Below are 21,702 nucleotides of genomic sequence, written 5' to 3' on the forward strand. Positions count from 1 at the left end.
CTCGCACTACATTATTTAAGTCAGGATCCTATGACATACTTAGAACCTGTTGCAGTTTTGATTTTCCCTTGGATGGATCACCTGCTACTCTCAAATGAAGAGCAGCAAAACTAATGGTTCATAATAAGACTACTGGAGGCCAGGCAGATAACATAAAAGGGAAATTTTCTAAATTATTAAATGGGACCGGGGGAGCAGGAACTGTCTGTATATGACCTAATCCCAACACCTGTCTCCACCATGCACTTCTAAGGTGTTGCTGCCAGTTCAGCCCCAGGGAGGAACCTCCAAATTTTCCACCCCTGCCCAGCATCAAGCTTCCAATTTTATTATGAGAGCAATCACCAAAATCAATTGACCAACCCACTGCCTGTTAATGTCTTGTCAATTACATTGTTATGGTTTATTAATGTCAATTACATTGTAAAAGTTAAGAGAAACAAGTGATGGGTATTAATTGTCTTTGAGCACATATAAATAGAGATAGCTGGGATACTGGGTTGTGTACAAGGAGAGCTGTGAGACTGAACAAGCCAATAAACTTTCAATAAAGAAAAGCTCTGTGTCTTGGTTTCTGCTTCACCGACCAGCTTGGATCCTATTAACATGCCCAAATCATAAATCACCCTCTGTATTTCCTTGTCCTATTCCAACAGTTTAATTTAAAATAATCATCCAAATTAACTATTGGAAAGGCTAAAATCTTAGGGCAGAATCACTGCACATTTGCACTGTGTGGTAGCGGCTGGGTAAAATGACCTTTTACCCTTCAGCCTCAATGGCGGCTTTCCATGCCATCTGAAACCCACCACATTAATTCTGCATTCCCAGGATACACACCATTTTGATGGCAGGCAGGCTCCGATTTGCCTGCCACGCCGTCAACTTGCTATTTCATCACACCAGGCACCATATTTAAAGTACAACCATGATCAGTGCTTCCAGCCCAGGACTGCAGCAAAGAAGACATGGCCCTAAAAGGCAAGAAGACTGCAGCCCTCGAGCACCTTTTGGATGCCGTGGAGGCTGCTGTGATGTCCTTTACCCCTGCTCTGGCCGCAAGAGGGGCAGTTACATTGCCACCCTGGCTTGGTAGGTGATGGCAGTGGTGATCAGTACCAATGTTGCACAAAAGAGGTTGGCCATTCAAAGCAGATAGAGGATGAATGATCTTATCCATGCTGCCAGAGTATGGCATCTCATCACTCTAGCCTCACATACTCAAGCCCATCACACATTCACTGGCCTCTCACTCACTGCCAGCTCAAGGGACATCACCACCCATTCTCACACACATACCCTCACATGTCCTATGGCCTCATCTCCTCTGGAGACTGCCTCCTCAGACCTCACAATCTTGAAGCCACTTGCACAGATCAACATGTGCCCCACTTTCACACCCTGGAATACCCTCCTTCTCCAGTACAGCTCTCGTCCTGCAACCTCTTCCCTTGCCTGAGGCCACTTTTCCCCCTCCCAAGCAAGACCTTGCCCAGCAGCTGTTGAAAAGCTACCCACATATGGCTGATCTGGTAGGTAGAGATCTACCTGTGAGCCCCCCTAAAAGTGATGTGGTGTTGTCAATGAAGCCTGGGGCTGATTACTGCGAATACTGACTGAAGCAAGGTAGGCAAACAAATCTCGAAGTCCCGAGAGAGTGCAGCCTGCCAAGTGCACCCCTTATTTACGTGTTATGAAACACGTCGGCATGTTATCCCGCCGACGTGGGCAGATGAACCAGCGGAGAGGGATAAGTCCGGCAGGCTGGCCTTGTAGTGATATGCTGATGTATTACAATGAGGTTCCTGATGTCCAATGGCAGGGAATATGGCCCGCCATTGGCGAGCAGAGCGGACGATCACAAGCTGGTTTCACGACATCGTGAAATCGATTTTTGACCATCTTGCCATATTGTCCACTCACACTACCGAACACACCAGACGCCAGAAAATCCCACCCATTGTCTTTGACCCCTGCCCCTAAATCTGCAGCCTTGCCATCGATACTAGCCCCCTCCTGGCCACTCTCAGGTTGAACCACACTATTCGCAACTGACCCATCATATTTGACTCTGGGCTGAGCTTCCAGCCCCATTACCCTCTGTATCAGAAAGACCACCAACTTCCAACTCCATTGGATTGCCTACCTCCCCACCCCACCCCTCTTACCTTAGTGAGTCTCTGAAACCATCAGCCATGCTTTTGTTAAAATCAGATTCAATTATTTCAGTGCTCTCCTGGCCAGCCATCCATCTTCCACACTCCATAAACTTCAGTATATCCAAAACAATGCTGTCATTTTCTAACCCACACCAAGTTCTGCTCACCCGTCACCCCTGTGCTCGGTGACCAACATGGGCTTTTGCTCCACCAACAGTTCAATTTTAAAATTCTCAACTTCATGTTTACATCCTTCAATGCTTCATTCTCCTCCATGCCTGAAACCTCCTCCAGATCTATAATTTCTCCTATACCCTCTGATTCTGGCTTTTTGTGAAATGACCCTCCCTTTGCCCTACCAGTGGCAGACCTGCCTTTTTCTGTATAGGCCCCATGCCCTTGAATTAACTCCCTAAGTCCTGCTACCCCTCCATCTCCCTCTCCCCCTTTAATACCTTCCTCAAAAATACAACCTAAATATTCAGTCACCTACTAAATGCATCACCCAATTTCCAAGCTGAAACAAGATCAAGGTCTTGTTTTGAATCTTGGGATGAAACTGGACAACAAGTTATCTCTATGTATCTCTCTCCTTTTTTGAGACTCAAGCCCTTTAATACCAGCTACCTAACTCGTGGAAAATTTTGCAATTCAATTTCTATCACCAGAAACTGAGAAGTGAGTGTGAAGGAGTATTCATGATTGGAAGGGATTGACCTCAAGAAGAATTTCTAGTAAATGTCTTAGTAAACGCTCTTACTTAATTATTTATGACACTAACACAGTGTGTGATGGTATACTGTTCAATACAGAGAGAAAGATCACAACTCTGAAACCCAGTCTGAATTCAGTTAGCTGATTTTAATCAGACAATAACGAGGACAGTACAGGAAAGAACTTAGATAAGAATTGAAAAGGGGCACAGCGGCGTTGGTGCATGATTAACCCACACCTGTTCATGGAGTTGCAGGCAACATGTTAAATACACATCAGCAGGGGGCCTTATATCACGTGATGTCATGATATCACCACTTGAAGGGAGGTACGACATGACCGCACAAAGCGGTGGGAGTGTTTTCAAAACAGAATCCATGGTGCAATGCTTTGAGCAATGGCTGACTATGCGAGAGAGCGTGCAGCAATGTTGTCAGACAATGCACAGGTGTCCTTGCTGGAAGAGTTGAGGAAAGATGTCTTGTATGCACAAGGGAAATGAAGTCTCTGCTATCGAATGCTCAGGAGGCAGTGGGAAGAAACAGCAGCAGATGTTCCAGGGGTGTTACTCCAAGAACATTGGATGCAGTGCAGTGCAATCACGAGTTGTCAAGGTGAGTGACTTAATCTTCAAAAGGTATATCCTACCAACTGCACCAATAGCCTCAGAGACAGCTCAATTCACTACACTTATCAACCACTTACCAACAATTTCCATTAATCAGTACTCAACCCAAGCACTGCTGCAAACCTCATAGAAACAACTCACAGCACTCGCTCATTAGTGGTTCTAAACATGTCTTCTAAACATGTTGCACAACACTCACTGCATACTTCCCTCCACCCTACAGAAAAATAGCAGACAGCAGAAAGAAGCAGAGGATGCATATGTTACATATCATATCATTTATAGCGAGAAAGTGTGAGAGAAACAGCGGGGTCATTTACAATGCAAGAAAAACAGCAGGGCCATTTACAGTGAGACATAGTGAACATAGGCTCCTTAGAGAATGAGGCTGGAGAAATAATAATGGGGAACCAGGAAATGGCAGAGGAATTGAATAAATACTTTGTTTCAGTCTCCATGGTTGAAGATATTAATAGCAATCCAAAAATACTAAATAATCAAGGGGCAAAAGGTGGGGAGGAAATAAATATAATAACTATCACTAGAGAAAAAGGACCAGGGAAACTAATGGGGCTAAGGCCGATAAATCCCCTGGACCTGATTGGTTGCATCCTAGGATATTAAAGGAAGTAGCTACAGAGATAGTAGATGCACTGGTAGTAATCTTCCAAGATTCCTTAGATTCTGGATATGTCCCAGAGGATTGGAGAATGACCAATGTAACACCCATATTCAAAAAGTGAGGGGGACAAGAAAACAGGTAACTACAGGCCAGTTAGCTTAACATCTGTCACTGGGAAAATGTTGGAGTCTATTATAAAGGGTGTAATAGCAGAGCATTTAGAAATACATCATCTAATCAAGCAGAGTCAGCATGGCTTCATAAAGAGGAAATCATGCATAACAAATTTACTAGAGTTCTTTGAGGAGGTTACAAGCAGGTTAGATAAAGGGGAACCAGTAGACGTAATATATTTGGATTTCCAAAAGGCATTCAATAAGTCACCATACATAAGGCTACTTAATAAAATAAGAGCCCATGGTGCTGGGGGTAGTATATTAGCATGGCTAGAGGATTGGCTAACTAATAGAAGAAAGAGAGTTGGGATAAGGGGAACATTTTTGGGATGGCAACCTGTAGCTAGTGGAGTGCAATTATTTACAATATAGATGAATAACTTAGATGAGGGAAGTGAATGTATTATCACCAAGTTTGCAGATGACACAAAAATAGTTGGGAAGGTAAGTGGTGAGGATGACACAAGGAGTTTACAGAGGGGTTATAGACAGGTTAAGTGAGGGGCAAAAACTTGACAGTTGGAATATAATGTGGGAAAATGTGAGGTTATGCACTTTGGCAGGAAGAATAGAGGAGCTGAATATTTTTTTAAAAGGAGAAAGACTACAGAAGGCTGCAGCACAGAGGGATTTGGGAATCCTTATATATGAATCCCAAAGAGCTAATATACAAGTTCAACGGGTAATAGGGAAGGCAAATGGAATGATGGCATTTATTTCTAAGGGAATGGATATAAAAATAGGGAAGTCTTGCGAAAGCTATACAAGGCACTAGTTAGACCACACCTAGAATACTGTGAACAATTTGGTCCCCTTATTTAAAGAAAGATATACTGGCTTTGGAGGCAGTCCAGAGAAGGTTCACAAGGTTAATCCAGGGTATGGAGTGATTTTCTAATGAGGAGAGGTTGAGTAGGTTGGGCCTGTACTCATTGGAGTTTATAAGAATGAGAGGTGACCTTATTGAAACATATATGATTCTTGTGGGGCTTGACAGGGTAGACACTGAGAGGCTGTTCCCCTCTGTGGGAGAGGCTAGGACCAGAGGGCATAATCTCAGAGTAAGGGGTCACCCATTTAAAACAGAATTGAGGAGGAATTTCTTCTTTCAGAGGGTAATCAATCTGTGGAACTCTTTGCCACAGAGGGATGTAGAGGCTGCATCGTTAAGTATATTAAAGGCTGAGATAGAAAGATTTTTAATCAGTAAGGGAACCAAGGGTTATGGGGAAAAGGCAGGAAGTGGAGTTGAGGATTATCAGATCAGTCATGATCTCATTGAATGGCAGAGCAGACTCTATTGGCTGAATGGCCTACTTCTGCTGCTATGTCTTATGGTCTTATGGTCTTAACACCCATGGTGTGGTCAACCTGGGGGTAACACTGAGACCATGTCCACTGACTGGGCATTCCTTTTCTCCACATCCATCACTCTCTTCTGACTGAGAAAATCATCATGGTGTAAGCACACATTTCCTACTTCCTCCTCTCACCTCATCACAACCCTTGTCCTTTTCAAATTACTGAATCCCAAGAACTGGAACCAGCCCAGGCAACAGGGGAAGACAATTACAACAGTGAAGATAAAGAGACATACTGCTGGAATTTTCAATCTGGGGCTGGGAACCTGAAGCTGGGGTCAATTCCAGCTCTTGACCACACATACCGTGTTCCAAACACGGCCACACAGATTTTTAAAGGACCAGGCCAAGTGATGGCAGGGAGCAGGCTCACCATCCAATTAAGGATGGTGGATGAACTCACAAGGCTGTGAGCCAACGGGAGCGCCTTCCAGCACTGGCACATTGGCAGCCCCATTGGCCGAGAGAAGAGCTGCAGATTCATGTTGGAGAGAGAGAGAGGGCACCACAACATAGGAGGACCCTTTGAAGAACAGGTTAGTTTTTTTTTAATTTTTAAATTTAAAACAGCTAGAGCTGCCTGGCTATGATCGTGAGGGCCAACCCCTCCACAGGTCAGTGAGTGGCCATGACTGGTGCGAACTGGGGGAGGAGCTCCCCCCAGGATTAATCACTACTCCACCGTGTCCCCTTTCCTGACATGAATCCACTGTGCTTGTCTGGCCGTGGTCCAGGCCAATGTCTCTTGCCCATGTTGCCAACTGGAAATGCCACTCGGTGTGAGAATGGGGCCATAATTTGGGCCTTGTAATTGACCAAAATTGCCCTCAGTTGGCTACCTACCTCTTGCCAACAGGCAGCTGACCTGTCCTCAACTGGTCTCCCCACTCCTGACTCAGGGTCAGGATTGTGGTGCTCAACTACCATGACAGCTGGTGGCATGAAATTATAGCTGCCTGCCTCCAGTCCCAACTCTGACTTGCTTCAAAAGCCCAGGTCCCATCACTCGGGCTGACACTTGCAGGCACCAGTTCTGATTCTGACACTGTGCCCGTTTTCAATGCTCAGAAACAGGAAGGATCAGGCTATAGAAAAAGGCTGATAGGATACACACTGAAATTCTTGGTGCATTTGAAAGCCTGCCATAAAACCAGCAGCATTCAAAATCATGGAGCATGACACCGACTTGGCACAGGGCTGCACAGACGCTCAACTTTCCTAAAATGGAATGGGTGGTTATCTCCATCATCAAACGTGTGAAGCCCTATATTGTGCAGGATTTGATGGCCGATGTCCCAAATTTCATTGCAGTATAAGCAGCTTTCACCAAAATTGTGAGGGCTATTGTGCCAGGCAAACTCAGAATAATGCTATTATGGCTCTAGATTCTAGTGTTCAAAGGAGCTTCCAGAATGTCACAACAGATGTCAAAGATTGCCATGTTGCCATTCCAGGGGAGTGGCAATGGCTCTGTGGAGTCTGAACCTGCAGTATTCTCTCAGGATGACAGCATTCACCCTCCCACCCCTGACATTCTACCAATGCTCCTGCTACTGTCTGTCAGCCAGCCAACCTCGCACAGGCTGAGATGGTGCAGCCTGAATCTGGGACCCTCCAAGTTCATCTGCAGTCTCCTCAACTGAAGGTCAGCAGCCTTCTATTAGCTATGCTGCCAAATTGGGGAAGCACCTTGGAGAAACATTGGCAGAGGCAAAGGCACATTGAAGACAGACACAAAGGAATTTACAAAGGTAATTTAGTTTATTCTTAGATGTATTATGTCATGATTTAATTTATAAGTGTGGAGTGGAATATTTTTTACTTCTGTGTTGTCAGAAGGAGGATGATGTCATGGTCACTGATAGAGGAAATGCAAGGAGTGAGTGACTATTGGTGAATGGGGAGGTGTGATTGAGGTAATAGAATCACTCATGAATAATTTTATCATGTAGAACACAGGCAGGAAAGAACTGTCTAATGTAGATGCTCTTCCTCTTCCTGTTCATCCACTTCCTGATGCTCCTCCCCACTCCATCCCCATCCCCTTCCTTGTATGATGCTAGTTGCTGTTCGCCAATTGCATATTGAGGAAGTGGAATCCCCTTTGGTTCGTGAAAATGTCAGAGTTGACATGAGGCGCACGCCAAGCAATTTGTATGCAGTCAGTAACACCATGCAACATGAAGAAGCCTGTAATCCAAGAGAAGCCCCATGTTTACTCTTCCTGTTTGTCTCTGGTAAGGGGAAATGAGATGAAGCTGTCTCTCATTCTATAGAGAGCCCCAGTGACCTCCTTTCTAAAGCAGTGTACTGCAAACTGTGAGATGTTATTTGAATCTCCAGAAGCAACTGGGAAGGAGTCGAATGCATAACAGCAAAGGGCTACTGTCATAAATAAAAACAGAAAATGCTGGAAAAAACTGAGCGTGTCCAGCAGCATCCGTGGAGAGAGAAACAGGATTAACATTTTGAATCTGTAGCTCTTTTTCAGAGCTCTGCGTCATAAAGACCCGAAACATTAACCCTGTTTCTCTCTCCATAGATGCTGCCAGGCATGCTCAGTTTTCTCTAGCACTTTGTTTTTATTTCAGATTTCCAGCATCCTCAGTATTTTTGCTTTTATTTAAGAGCTACAGTCACCCTGACAAACATAGGGAATGCAACCCTTGCCCTTATTTGACGTTACAATTGTGGCTGTAGCAGGTGGCAGATTTCAGTCACAACCTCCTTGGTGAATGCAAAGGCAGCTCATGTGTTGAAGTTCAGGTAAGAGAATTGCAGCCTAAAAACCATGGCCAGTTATGGTCTCCTGCTGAGAGTTGTTCTCCCCTCCACTTCCTCCCTCTTTCAGCAGCTTGTCTTGTTCTGTGTGATCTCTCCATAAGACATAGGAGCAGAAATTAGGCCATTCGGCCCATCAAGTCTGCTCCACCATTCAATCATGGATGATCAGTTTCTCAACCCCAATCTCCCACCTTCTCCCTGTAACCTTTGATCCCCTTACCAATCAAGAACCTATCTATCTCGGTCTTAAATACACTCAGTGACCTGGCCTCCACTGCCTTCTGTGGCAATGAATTCCATAGATTCACCACTCTCTGGCTAAAGAAGTTTCTCCTCATCTCTGTTCTAAAAGGTCTTCCCTTTACTCTGAGGCTGTGCCCTTGGGTCCTAGTCTCTCTTACTAATGGAAACATCTTCCCCACGTCCACTCTATCCAGACCTTTCAGTATTTAGTAAGTTTCAATCAGATCCCCCTTCATCCTTCCAAACTCCTTCTAGTATAGACCCAGAGTCCTCAAATGTTCCTCGTATGTTAATCCCTTCATTCCTGGGATTGTTCTCGTGAACCTCCTCTGGACCCTCTCCAGGGCCAGCACATCCTTCCTGAGATATGGGGCCCAAAATTGCTCACAATATTCTAAATGTGGTCTGACCAGAGCCTTATAAGGCCTCAGCAGCACAACCCTGCTTTTATATTCTAATCCTCTCGAAATAAATGCCAACATTGCATTTGCCTTCCTAACTACTGATTCAATCCGCAAGTTAACCTTAAGAGAATCCTGGACTAGGACTCCCAAGTCCCTTTGCACTCCAGATTTCTGAATTCTCTCCCCATTTAGAAAATAATCTATGCCTCTATTCTTCCTACCAAAGTGCATGACCTCACACTTCCCCATGTTGTATTCCATCTGCCAATTCTTTGCCCATTCTCCTAACCTGTCCAAATCCTTCTGCAGCCTCCCCGCCTCCTCAATACTACCTGTCTCTCCACCTACCTATGTATCATCTGCAAACTTAGCCAGAATGCACCTCAGTTCCTTCAACTAGATCATTAATGTATAAAGTGAAAAGTTGCGGTCCCAACACTGACCCCTGCAGAACTCTACTAGTCACCGGCCGCCATCCTGAGAAGGACCCCCTTATCCCCACTCTCTGCCTCCTGCCAGACAGCCAATCTTCTATCCATGCTAGTACCTTGCCTCTAACACCATGGGCTCTTATCTTACTGAGCAGCCTCCTGTGCGGCACCTTGTCAAAGGCCTTCTGGAAGTCCAAGTAGATAACATCCATTGGCTCTCCTTTGTCTAACCTACTCGTTACCTCCTCAGAGAATTCTAACAGATTTGTCAGGCATGACCTCCCCTTGATGAAACCATGCTGACTTTGCCCCATTTTACTATGCACTTTCAAGTATTCTGAAATCTCATCCTTAACAATGGACTCTAAAATCTTACCAACAACCGAGGTCAGGCTCATCGGCCTACAATTTCCCATCTTTCGCCTCACTCCCTTCTTAAACAGGGGGGTTACACTAGTGATTTTCCAGTCTTCTAGGACCCTCCCTGACTCCAGTGATTCCAGAAAGATTACCACTAATGCCTCCACTATCTCTTCAGCTATCTCTTTCAGAACTCTGGGGTGCAATCCATCTGGTACAGGTAATTTATCCACCTTCAGTCCTTTCAGTTTTCCTAGCACCTTCTGCTTGGTAATGACCACCATACTCACCTCTGCCCCCCGACTCTCTTGAACTTTGGAAATGTTACTCATGTCTTCCACTGTGAAGACTGATGCAAAGTACCCATTCAGTTCCTCCGCCATTTCTTTGTTCTCCAGTGTCATTTTCTAGCGGCCCAATGTCCACTTTTGCCTCTCTCTTACCCTTTATATATCTAAAAAAACTCTTGCAATCTTCTTTTATATTACTGGCTAGTTTACCCTCATATTTAATCTTCTTCCTCTTATTTCTTTTTTAGTTGTCCTTTGTTGGTCTTTCTAAGCATCCCAATCCCCTGGTTTCCCACTGTTCTTCGCCACATTGTGTGCTTTCTCTTTAGCTTTTATCTGTCCCTGACTTCCCTTGTCAGCCATGGTTGCCTCGTCCTCCCTTTAGTATGCTTCTTCTTCCTAGGGATGAATTTTTGCTGTGTCTCCCAAATTACTCCCAGAAACTCCTGCCATTGCTGTTCCACTCTCTTTCCTGTTAGGCTCATCTCCAAGTCAATTCTGGCCAGTTCCTCCCTCATGCCTCTGTGGTTGCCTTTATTCAACTGTAATACCATTACATCTGATTCCAGCTTTTTCCTCTCAAATTGCAGGGTAAATTCTATCATATTATGGTCACCTCCTCCTAAGGGTTCCTTCACCTTAAGCTCCCTTATCAAATCTGCCTCATTACACATCACTAAATCTAGAATCGCCTGTTCCCTAGTTGGCTCCACCACAAGCTGCTCCAAAAAGCCATCTCATAGACATTCCACAAATTCCTTTTCTTGGGATCCACTACCAACCTAATTTTCCCAGTCTACCTGCATATGATCACCGTAACCTTGCCTTTCTTACACGCCTTTGCTATCTCCTGGTGTACCTTGTGCCCCACATCCTGACTACTGTTCAGATGTCTGTACATAACTCCTATTATGGTTTTTTTACCTTTGCGATTCCTCAACTCTACCCACACAGATTCTACATCATCTGACCCTATGTTGTTTCTTGTTATCAATTTAATTTCATTTCTTACTAACAAAGCAAACCCACCCCCTCTGCCAACCTGCCTATCTTTTTGATAGGATGTATATCCTTGGATATTTAGCTCCCAGTCCTGATTCCCTTGCAGCCATGTCTCCGTAATACCCACCACATCATACCTGCCAATTTCAATCTGTGCCACAAGCTCATTTACCTTATTTCGTATACTGCGTGCATTCAGATACAACAGTCCTGTATTTCCCGTCCCCTTTCTCATTGTCGTCCCTTTATCTGATGTGCTTGAAGTTAGATTCCTAGCCCTTTCCAAACATTCTGTCCTATTTTGTGTTCTGGAAAATTTAATAGCCTCTCCTGGGCTTTCCTTTCTTTTCAGTTCTTTCATAATTTTCCATGAAGTGGAATCCCGCCCCCCTTCCCCGCACCACCACCACCTCCCCCCCCCACCGCCCCCCAACACACACACACGCTAACCTGATGCTTTGTTTCCCATTAGTCATACTTCTTGGAGTTTTACCCTTGCCTCCCCCCCCCTCACTTTCTAGTTTAAAGTCCTGTTGACCACCCTATTTACCCTTTTCACTAGAACATTGGTCCCAGATTAGTTCAGGTGGAGACCGCCCCAATGGTACAGATCCCTCCTGTTCCAATACTGATGCCAGTGCTCCACGAAATGGAACCCCTCTTTCCCGCACCACTCCTTTAGCCATGTGTTTATTTCCCTTATTCTCGCGTCCCTATACCAATTTGCACGTGGCTCGGATAGTAATCCGGAGATTATAACCCTTGAGGGCCTGTTCTTTAATTTAGTTCCTAGTTCCTGATAATCCCCAAACAGGTCCTCTTTCCTCATCTTACCTATGTTATTTGTCCCGATGTGGACCACAACAACTGGATCGTCCCCCTCCCTCTCCAATATCCTTTCAAGCTGGTCAAAGATGTCCCTCACCCTGGCACCGGGCAACACACCATGCGGGACTCTCGATCCTGCTTACAAAGGATGCTATCAATTTCCCTAATTATAGAATCCCCTACAACTACCACCTGTCTTTTTGCTCCCCCCTCTTGAATGGCCACCTGTGCCATGGTGCCGTGGTCTGATGGCTCATCCTCCCTACAGCCCTGTTCCTCATCCACACAGGGAGCAAGTACCTCATACCTGTTGGACAAGGTCAAGAGCTGAGGCTCCACTGTTCCTGAACACAGGATCCCTCTACCTGCCTCACTTGCGGTCACACCCTGCTGACCTTGACCACTGACCGAATTTGAGGTACTTAATCTACCGGGTGTGACATCCTCCTGAAACAAAGTGTCCAGGTAACTCTCCCCCTCCCAGATGTGCCGCAGCATTCGGAGCTCAGACTCCAGCTCATCAATTCTGAGCTGGAGTTCCTCCAGCAACTAACACTTGCTGCAGATGTGGTCACTGTGGCTCGCAATGGGATCTGCCAGCTTCCACATCATACAGCTAAAGCACATCACCTGCCCAGCCGTCTCGACTTAGTTAATTAATTTATTAACTAGCTTTGCAGTTTTTTTTTCAAATTTGGTGCAGATTTCCTACCAACCAATCAGGTCACAGCTTTCCTGTGATGTCACTTTTTCAGTTTTGACTTCAGTAACTCTGTACCCCGAGGTAACCGTTCTAGTGCTCCTCCCTCCGAGTCTGCTCCCTGGAGACAAGGCCGCGAATCCCCAAGGTAAGTTAGATTTATACTCACCACTCCGATGCTCCTCCCTCCGAGTCTGCTCCCAGGATTTACTCACCGATCAGCTGCTTTTTCTTTAAAATCCACTTTCAGAAAAGTGTCCCTCGCAGGTTTGGTGCACTCCTTCTTTAACAGTGAGTCCTCCTCAATTCCTTCCTGAGTTGCGGTGTCTGTGGCGACTTTTCCCAGAATGCTTCAGTCACTTCTTACCAGCGTCTTCTGTTGGATGCTCTTCTTCCTGTTGAGTGCAAGAGTCCTTCTCCTCAATTCCCTCCTGAGTTGCGTTGTCTGCGGCGACTTCTCCCAGAATGCTTCAGTCACTTCTCACCAGTGCCCTTTGTTGGATGCTCTTCCTCCTGTTGAGTGCAAGAGCCCTTCTCTTCAATTCTCTCCTGAGTCGCGTTGTCTGTGGCGACTTCTCCCAGAATGCTTCAGTCACTTCTCACCAGCACCCTCTGTTGGATCCCCCATCTGTCTACCACTCATGCTCAATTCCTGGAGGAAGCTGTATCAGGCCCCTAATGTATAGAAGCAACTTGACACAAAGCCTACGAACTAGCATAAATGTACTTCAGCACCAGCCAGACTACTTCCTGTACATTATTATGCTTTAGACAAATAAAAGAAACCTCTAAAAACACATAAAATTGTAGCAGTAGTCAGAATCCAGTAACTATCCTGCAAGTAGTTTCTGACCCCTTGAAGTAGCTCTGGTAGGGCAGGCAATGGGTCCTTCATACTTTTGAATGTCTGTTTTGTTAAGAGATGGCATTAACTGTAGTGTGGCTGTGAGGTGTGTGCAAGCAAACAAAAATGACATCTCCTGCACTTCCTGCTGGAATTGTGCATGTGCAACTAAGACCCAATTTTCCAGCTTTAGAAGACGATTGGTGCCTAAACAATGGTTACTAAAGAGTCCAATTTGTCACTCAATAATTGGTCTTTGTGCTCCTGAGCTGAAAAAAAAAACAGAATTCTCCTTCTCCTGGTTGTTATCCATCTGGAAAGTGCAGATACATGGATATTGGGTGATGATTGGATTTCATTTGGCTGTGAATCTCTCCCGTTCCCTAATCCTGAAGACATTCAGTGTCAAAAGTCAGACATTAAGAGCTACTACAGATAACATGAGCTGTCATAAAATGTTCCAGCACAGGAACAGATAATTCGGACCAACAGGTTTTGTTTTCGTCCACATGACCCATTTAGTCTGATCACATCCTTCTGTTTACCCCCAGAGCCATTAACATTTCTTTATTCTAACCATCTAATCCTTTTGAAAATAATCCCTGAGCTCTGCTTTCAAAACAGCTTGTGACAGAGAATACCACATTCAAACCACCCTCTGTGTAAAGAATCTCTTCACAAACACAAGATAACCTTTGTTGGAGCTGTGCCCACGTTTGAATCAAAATCTTCAGATGAAGCGAGGAAAAGCCTGGAGGGAAAAAGTGAATGAGAAGCACTGGACTACAGGAATGTGTTGATAATTGATAAACAAAATGGATGACAGAAGTATCTTATTGTGTTACCGAGCAATGCAAAGGGATTACTGAGTCAAGGATGTGTTGAAAGATCAATGTGCCAAAACGCAGTCTGATCCTCTGTCTTCTTGAATGCAATAAATTTGATAAGAGAGCATACACATGGGTTGTTGCTTCAATAATTATATGTATTATCATAACTAGTTGATTAATAGGAAAATAAACTTTGCACCGTTTTCCCAATATTTTATTTTGAATCTATTGGGACTTGGATTTGCTCTCCATGTGTTCAGAACTCAAAGCAACTTGGGCATTCTGCCAATAACCAACTAACTTCACTCTAATTATACAGTGGGTATGTAAAAATGTCCCTAAGTATTTGAAAAGGATTAGCCTCTTGTTATAACCAAGCGTGAATCATTTTAATTAGTATGCCCAGCACAGAGCTGAGTGAGGTAATGGGATTGCGATAGACTGCATTGTAAATGTCATTGTTATAATTATGAGGGCGATTATTGTTAACCAGCAGAATCATGTCCTTATCTGTCACATGAACAATAAGCCAGGAAAGGACAATTAATGATAGTATGCGTGGGTGACGCTGTAAAAATCTTTAGAAGTCATTCACTTCGGACAATAATATAATGAGCAAAATGAAATAAATAGGAGCTTGAGTTTTACATTGCGGGTCACAGAATAACTGTTGCAGTTATGTACGAACATGAGTTGTTGTGGCACGTTCTATCTCCCAAAACCAACCGTGCTATTGCTCAGCAGGCTATTCTCCTTTGGGAACTTCACAGCCAAGTCCTATTGGGCTCTTGTCTGTTAGCTCCATCCCTGTATTTCCAGCAAAGGTCACTGGATATAGGGTCAGGAGCTGGTTGCTTTTTGATCTTCCTAAGTCCTGAAAATGCTATGGCCAAGTGAGGAGATTTGTTATTGTGGACAAGAAATCATTCTCCTTTGTATACTAGGTCAAGAGCAAAGGTACTATTGTAAATGAAAATAAGGAAATGATGGACATGATAAATACTTTGTGTTAATACTTAAAAGAGTAGAGGAAGAGGACAGCATCCAGGACATCCCAAGGAAACCAATATTGAATCAGGGATAAGGACTTAAAGTAAACAAATTAAAGTAACAAAGAAAGTATGGAACTAAAGAGTGACAATTCCTCAGGACCAGATGGTTTCTAACCCAGCCAAAAAGATATGTGAGAACATTACCGATGCCCTAACCATGATTTGTCAAAGCTCTCTTCATTCAGGAAGTATTCCTTAAATTTGGAAAATTGCACCTCGCTCCGATACTTAAGCAAGATGAAAGAAACTATGATTTAAAGATTAGTTAGCCTCACCATCCATTGCTGGAAAATCACTAGAGTTTATAGTTAGGATAGAGTGACAGAACACCTTGGAAATTTTCAGCTGCTCAGGGAGAGCCAGCATGGATTGGTAAAAGGTACATCAGGCCTGACGAAGCTGATTGAATTTTTTGAAGAGGTGTCTAAAGTACTGGACACGAGATTGTGTATAAATGTTATTTATATGGATTTCCAGAAGTCAATCAATAAAGCTCTTCACAAAAGACTGCTAGCTAAAGTTGGTCATGAAATTGAGGGCAAGGTATTGGCCTGGTTAGGAAATTGGCTGAGTAGTAGGAGACAGAGAGTGTGAATAATGGACAGGTATTTAAATTGGATGAGACTGGGGGTGTTCAATCCAGGTATTTTTTTTTTGGGACCTCAATTATTCACTGTATTTATTAATGACTTTGATGATGGGATAGAGAGCTACATATCCAAGTCTGCTGATGGCAGCATTGTAAGCAAAGCAAATGGAAGCATAACCTAACAAAGAGATATTAATAGATTAAGTGAAGGGAAAAAAACTGGTCACAAATGTAGGAAAATGTGAGATCATCTACTTTGAACCAAAAAAGGATAGATCAGGATACTTTCTAAATGTTGAAAAGCTAACAGTAGAGATCCAAAAAACTTAGTGGTCCATGTATATAGATCATTAACTGTAAGGAACAGGTACTGAAAATGCTAATAGAATGCTGGCCTTTTATCTAAAAAATTAGAAAACTAGGGTTAGAAGTCATGATACAAAACCCTGGTTAGACCACAGCTGGACTGCTGTGAACAGACCTGGACACTACTGCTTAGGAAGGATATTTTAGCCGTGATAGATTTCCCAGAATGATTCCTGGGCTCCAACGGTTAAAGTATGAGGAGAGATCACCCAAACTAGGTTAGTATTCCCTGAAATTTAAAACATCCTGAAATTTAAAACATCAAGTGGTAATTTGACTGAAATTTTCAAAATAGCAAGAGGAACCAATAGGGTAGGTAGAGAGAAACTACTTCTGCTAATTGGAAGGCCTAAGACTAAGGGCCAAGGCCTAAAAGTGAGAACCAGGCCTTTCGGGAGTAAAATTAGGGACACGTTTCTACACACAAAGGGTGATAGAAGCTTGGAACTCTCTTCCACAACTGGCAGTTACTGTGAGATCAATTGCTCATTTTAAATCTGAGGTGGATTTTTGTTAATTTTTTTTATTCTTCCATGGGATGTGGGTGTCGCTGATTAGGCCAGCATATTTTGCACATCCCTAATTGCCCTTGAGAAGGTGGAAGTGAGCTGCTTTCTTGAACGGCTGCAAATTTGCAGTTAAGCAAAATATTAAGGGATACTGGACAAAGGTAGGTATATGGAGTTAGGCCAAAGATCAACCATGATCTCATTGAATGGCAGCATACAATGAGTGGCATACTCATGTTCCAATGCTCCCATGCCCAGCGGATGCACTGTTTTGTATGGATGGGGAGAACAACAAAAGCAACTTGCATTTATATAGCACCTTTAATGCATTAAACTTCCTAAGATGCTTTACAATATGCTTGCTCATTATTCTGCTGCAGGTGTATGTGGTATCGGCTGCTGTATATGGGACTTATTGGAGGTCTGATTACAATTGGCTCCCATCTCATGGCTCTCCTGCTGCTGCAGGAAATCCCATAGTGCCTGCAGTGTTTTCAGCTGGGCCACAAATATGGTTGCCAACTGTGATTAAAAGTATTCCTGGAGGTTTCATTACATAACTGACCATGCTCCATCCATTGGTTGGCCAACACATCCATCCTTGTGATGTACTGCCTTTCTACACCAACTGGAAAGCAAGAAGTCTCATTACCAAATAGGATGGTGCTTGACTATCAGCCAAATGGCCTTTTGTCCCCCGTTTTCATTATTTCTATATCCCATAAAGAGAAAAGTTCAAATAAAATTTAAAAATAAACTATCTTGTTAATGTCCCGATGATATCTCTCCAGCGCTGCACACCGCAATATCCTGGAGATTGATCTTCAATTCCTGGAGTCTCCGGGCCAATCCTGGAGGGCTGGCAACCCTAACCACAAAACACAGCTGAAAAGCACCTCCTGAGTCTACAAGCTGTAATCCCTGTGCTGACTTCAGTTCAAGGCTAAATCCTCTGGACAAGTCCCCAGGTAAATCAGAGGTTAAACCAGTAAAAGATTAAACCTTGCAATCTGACAGGCAGGGGAGAAATTCAGACAGGGTCTTGTTATTCTAGGTCTCCGCTGCCTTCTGTTCTTTAAAATCCATCTTCATCTGTTTGACCATCACCGAGAGAAATGGGACAACCTCGTTAGTCAATCTTTACAGATATGGCCCCAGTGTAATGTACTGCTGTGTATAGCAGGTGTAGCAATGCACTGGAATCTGATCCAGGCTAAAATTTAAGTCCAGTTTCCTGACAGCAATCACCATGGAAGCTGGTGCCATTTCTGTAGTTGCACTGAAAATGTTGAGGCAAATCCATACAATATGCTAATTCCCCTGACTTCAGGATTTTGGGCAATGCAAAACCATGTCTGCGGAGCAGGTGGAAGTCCCTGCTTTATCCCAGAGTCACCTCCAAGAGGTCAGCGAGGAAATTTCAAACCCGGTTTCATCATTCTCCACACTTCTGCTTTGATGTGGAAATTTCCATATATGACAATTTTCACACCTTGGGCTGAATTTTACTGTGGGCTCCCGGATCCCGAGATAAATAAGCCCTGAGTCTCCAGCGGGATCGACTAGGCCATTTTACCACAGGCCGCCTCCCAACTGGCCGCCGTTGAGCCCACTGTCCAATTAAAGACAGCGGCCAGACTCCTGATGTTGTTGGTCCAGTCAGTGGGCCAGCAGCTCTGAAGCCTTAGCAGAGTCACTGGGTGAGGTGGCAATGCTAAGCCAGGTAAGAGACCCCGGAGCACCTCCAAGTAGGAAGGTTGCAAATAAAACATTCAGGGGGAGTGAGAGTTGGAGGGGAAACTCCTCCGGGGAGATCACTGGGGCTGCTGGGGCAGCCTTTCCTGACAACTTTACCCACTTAATTGTAAAATAGCACCTTAATAGGACCTTTATCTGTGCAAATTGGTCGCCTGCCTCCTTGGGGTGACTTTTGCAGGTTTCTACAGGCACCATCATGCCTCAAAAGAAAGTAAGTTTTCAAGTGACAGGACCAGCTGTAGATAGACTGTCCAGTGAATGGAGGTGGACAGCCATACTTAAAGGCACTATTCAGGGTAATTTTCCCAGCCTGTCAGCTTCATGAACCTAACTTCCCTTTGCCCATCCAGGGGGCCATTGGAGCTGGAGGGTCCATGCCCCAAAGAGGGGACTGAGGGCAAATAGGCCCACCCCTACAGCCCCAGTGGGCCATGCAGTGGGGCCTGCCTGTTTGACCCCTCCAATTTCAAATATTTTAATTAACTGTCTGAGAGCACCTCCATGTTGAGGTGTCCAATTCTGCCAGAAGGGCTGCCAAGGATTCAGACCCACCAGTTTTCTTATTGGCAGCATCGGGAGCCTGTCCACTGCCCTTAGTCAAATGCCAACTCCAGACAGATTCCTAAGTCGGTCCCATTACTGATAAGTGCAAGCCCAGAGGACCGCCATTTGCTCTTGACGTTAGGGTCCTGAAGCCTGTGGTAAAACTCAGCCCCGGATCCTTATTTGTATGGTTAAGTGCTGTACCAGCCAGTGCCTTTGCAGCTGAACAGGCCAGAGCCTGAGCTCAGTAAGAAAGAAAGTCATTTATTTAGCGCTTTTCACATCCCTAGGATATCCCAAAGCACTTTACAGTCAATAAAGTATTTCTGAAGCATAACCATTTTTATAATGTAGGAAATGGAGCAGTCAATTTGCATTCAGCAACCTCCTATAAATTGCAATATGATAAGGATAAGATAATCCGTTGGTTGAGGGATAAATATTGGCCAGAGCACCAGAGAGAAGATCCCAGGCTAAGAAGTCTTTTACGGCCATCTGAGAGGGAAGATGGGGCCTCGATTTAATATTTCAACCAAAAGGCAGGTGAGATGTTAAACTGAGGATTCGACTGTCTTCTCAGATAAAGATAATAAAGCTTTTGTTTAATGTTAGAACTTCCTTTGAACAACTGGTTGCTATTGATGAGAACATTGAATGAACATGGCCTATGAATGCCGATACAGTTTATACCTGGATTGAATCATTGTACTACAGCTTGTACACTGCAGGTAATCAAACATGTCATAGAACAGGATCAAACATTGCATAAATTTGTCACATAATTAATGCAGATCAACTACACAGTTATAAAGAAAAATAGAACACAGGATTACAACAGTCATGAGTGAACCATGATGGGTCAATGGGGAATGAAAAGGAGTTAAAATCCATTACCTGCCTAATTTTCCATTACTTTCATAAGTTTCCCTGCTTTGTTCAGTAAAAAAAAAAAGACCCTGCATTCATTTGGTTCCTTTCACCCCCCTCGCAAGATCCCAAAGGGCCTCACATCCAATAAAGGATCTTATCAGCATAGTCACTGTTATAATGTGGGAGACATAGGAGCAAGGTCCCACATTAGCAACAAAATAATTGAACAGATAATCTGTTTTAGTGATAGTAATGTTAACAAGAATATGGGTCAGGACCCTGGGGGCAGACCCCAGGAGAGGGGGATGCACATGGTGCTAATCACTGGGGCCCATGCCTTTGTGGGGGTCGGGGCTTGGACAACTGAGCCTGTGCACATGTTGCTAATCACCATGACCCATGCCTTCTGGGGGCTCGAGCAGCACCACCCCTCCCTCAAATGGCCACTTCAAACCTGAATGTGCTCACAAACAAATGCGTAGTGAGCATCCTACTTCAGGACAAAGTTCTGTAGTACAAGTGCTGTTATTGGAGTAAGATCCCAAGTCTGTGAGGCCATTTGTTTTGACAGCTCTGATATAGTCTGCCCTTGGCTGTGCTCTCACCTTTTTGCGCGGGCACCAGCCCACTAAAAGGACTAGAGGAACCAAGGTGGCAGAGCAGGTTGGGGAGGCCAGGAGGAGCGGCAATTTATTTTTTTACTCAGTTACATGGTGTGGGCTTCGCTGGCTGGGCCAGCATTTATTGCCTTCCTAGTTGCCCTTGAGAAGGTTGTGGTGAGCTGCCTTCTTGAACTGTTGGAGTCCATGTGCTGTAGGTACACACACAGTGCTGTTAGGGAGCGAATTTCAGGATTTTGACCCAGCAGCAGTGAAGGGAGGGCGATATATTTCCAAGTCAGGATTGTGAATGGCTTGGAGGGGAACTTCCAGGTGGTGGTGTTCCAATCTATCTGCTGCCCTTGAGCTTCTAGATGGTAGTGGTTGTGGATTTGGAAGGTGCTGTCCAAGGAGCCTTGGTGAATTCCTGCAGTGCATCTTGTAGATGGTACACACTGCTGCTACTGTGCGTCGGTGGTAGGGGGAGTGAATGTTTGTGGATGTGTGCCAGTCAAGTGGGCTGCTTTGCGCTGGGCAGTGTCAAGCTTCTTGAGTATTGTGGGAACTGCACTCATCCAGGCAAATGGGGAGTATTCCATCACACTCCTGACTTGTGCCTTGTAGATGGTGGGCTGACTTTGGGAAGTCAGGAGGTGAGTTACTCGATTCCGAGCCTCTGACCTGCTCTTGTAGCCATAGTATTTATATAGCTATTCCAGTTCAGTTTCTAGTCACTGGTAACCCCTAGGATGTTGATAGTGGGACATCAGTGATGGTAATGCCATTGAACATCAAGCGATGTTTGGATTCTCTCTTGTTGGAGATAGTCATTGCCTGGCACTTGTGTGGCGCAAATGTTACTTGCCACTTGTCGGCCCAAGCCTGGATATTGTCCAGGTCTTGCTGCATTTAGACATGGATTGCTTCAATATCTGAGGGGTCGTGAATGGTGCTGAACATTGTGCAATCATCAGCAAACATCCCCACTTCTAACTTTATGATGGAAGGAAGGTCATTGATGAAGCAGCTGAAGATGGGCT

The sequence above is a fragment of the Carcharodon carcharias genome, chromosome 14, assembly GCF_017639515.1.
Source record: "Carcharodon carcharias isolate sCarCar2 chromosome 14, sCarCar2.pri, whole genome shotgun sequence".
NCBI lineage: Eukaryota > Metazoa > Chordata > Chondrichthyes > Lamniformes > Lamnidae > Carcharodon > Carcharodon carcharias.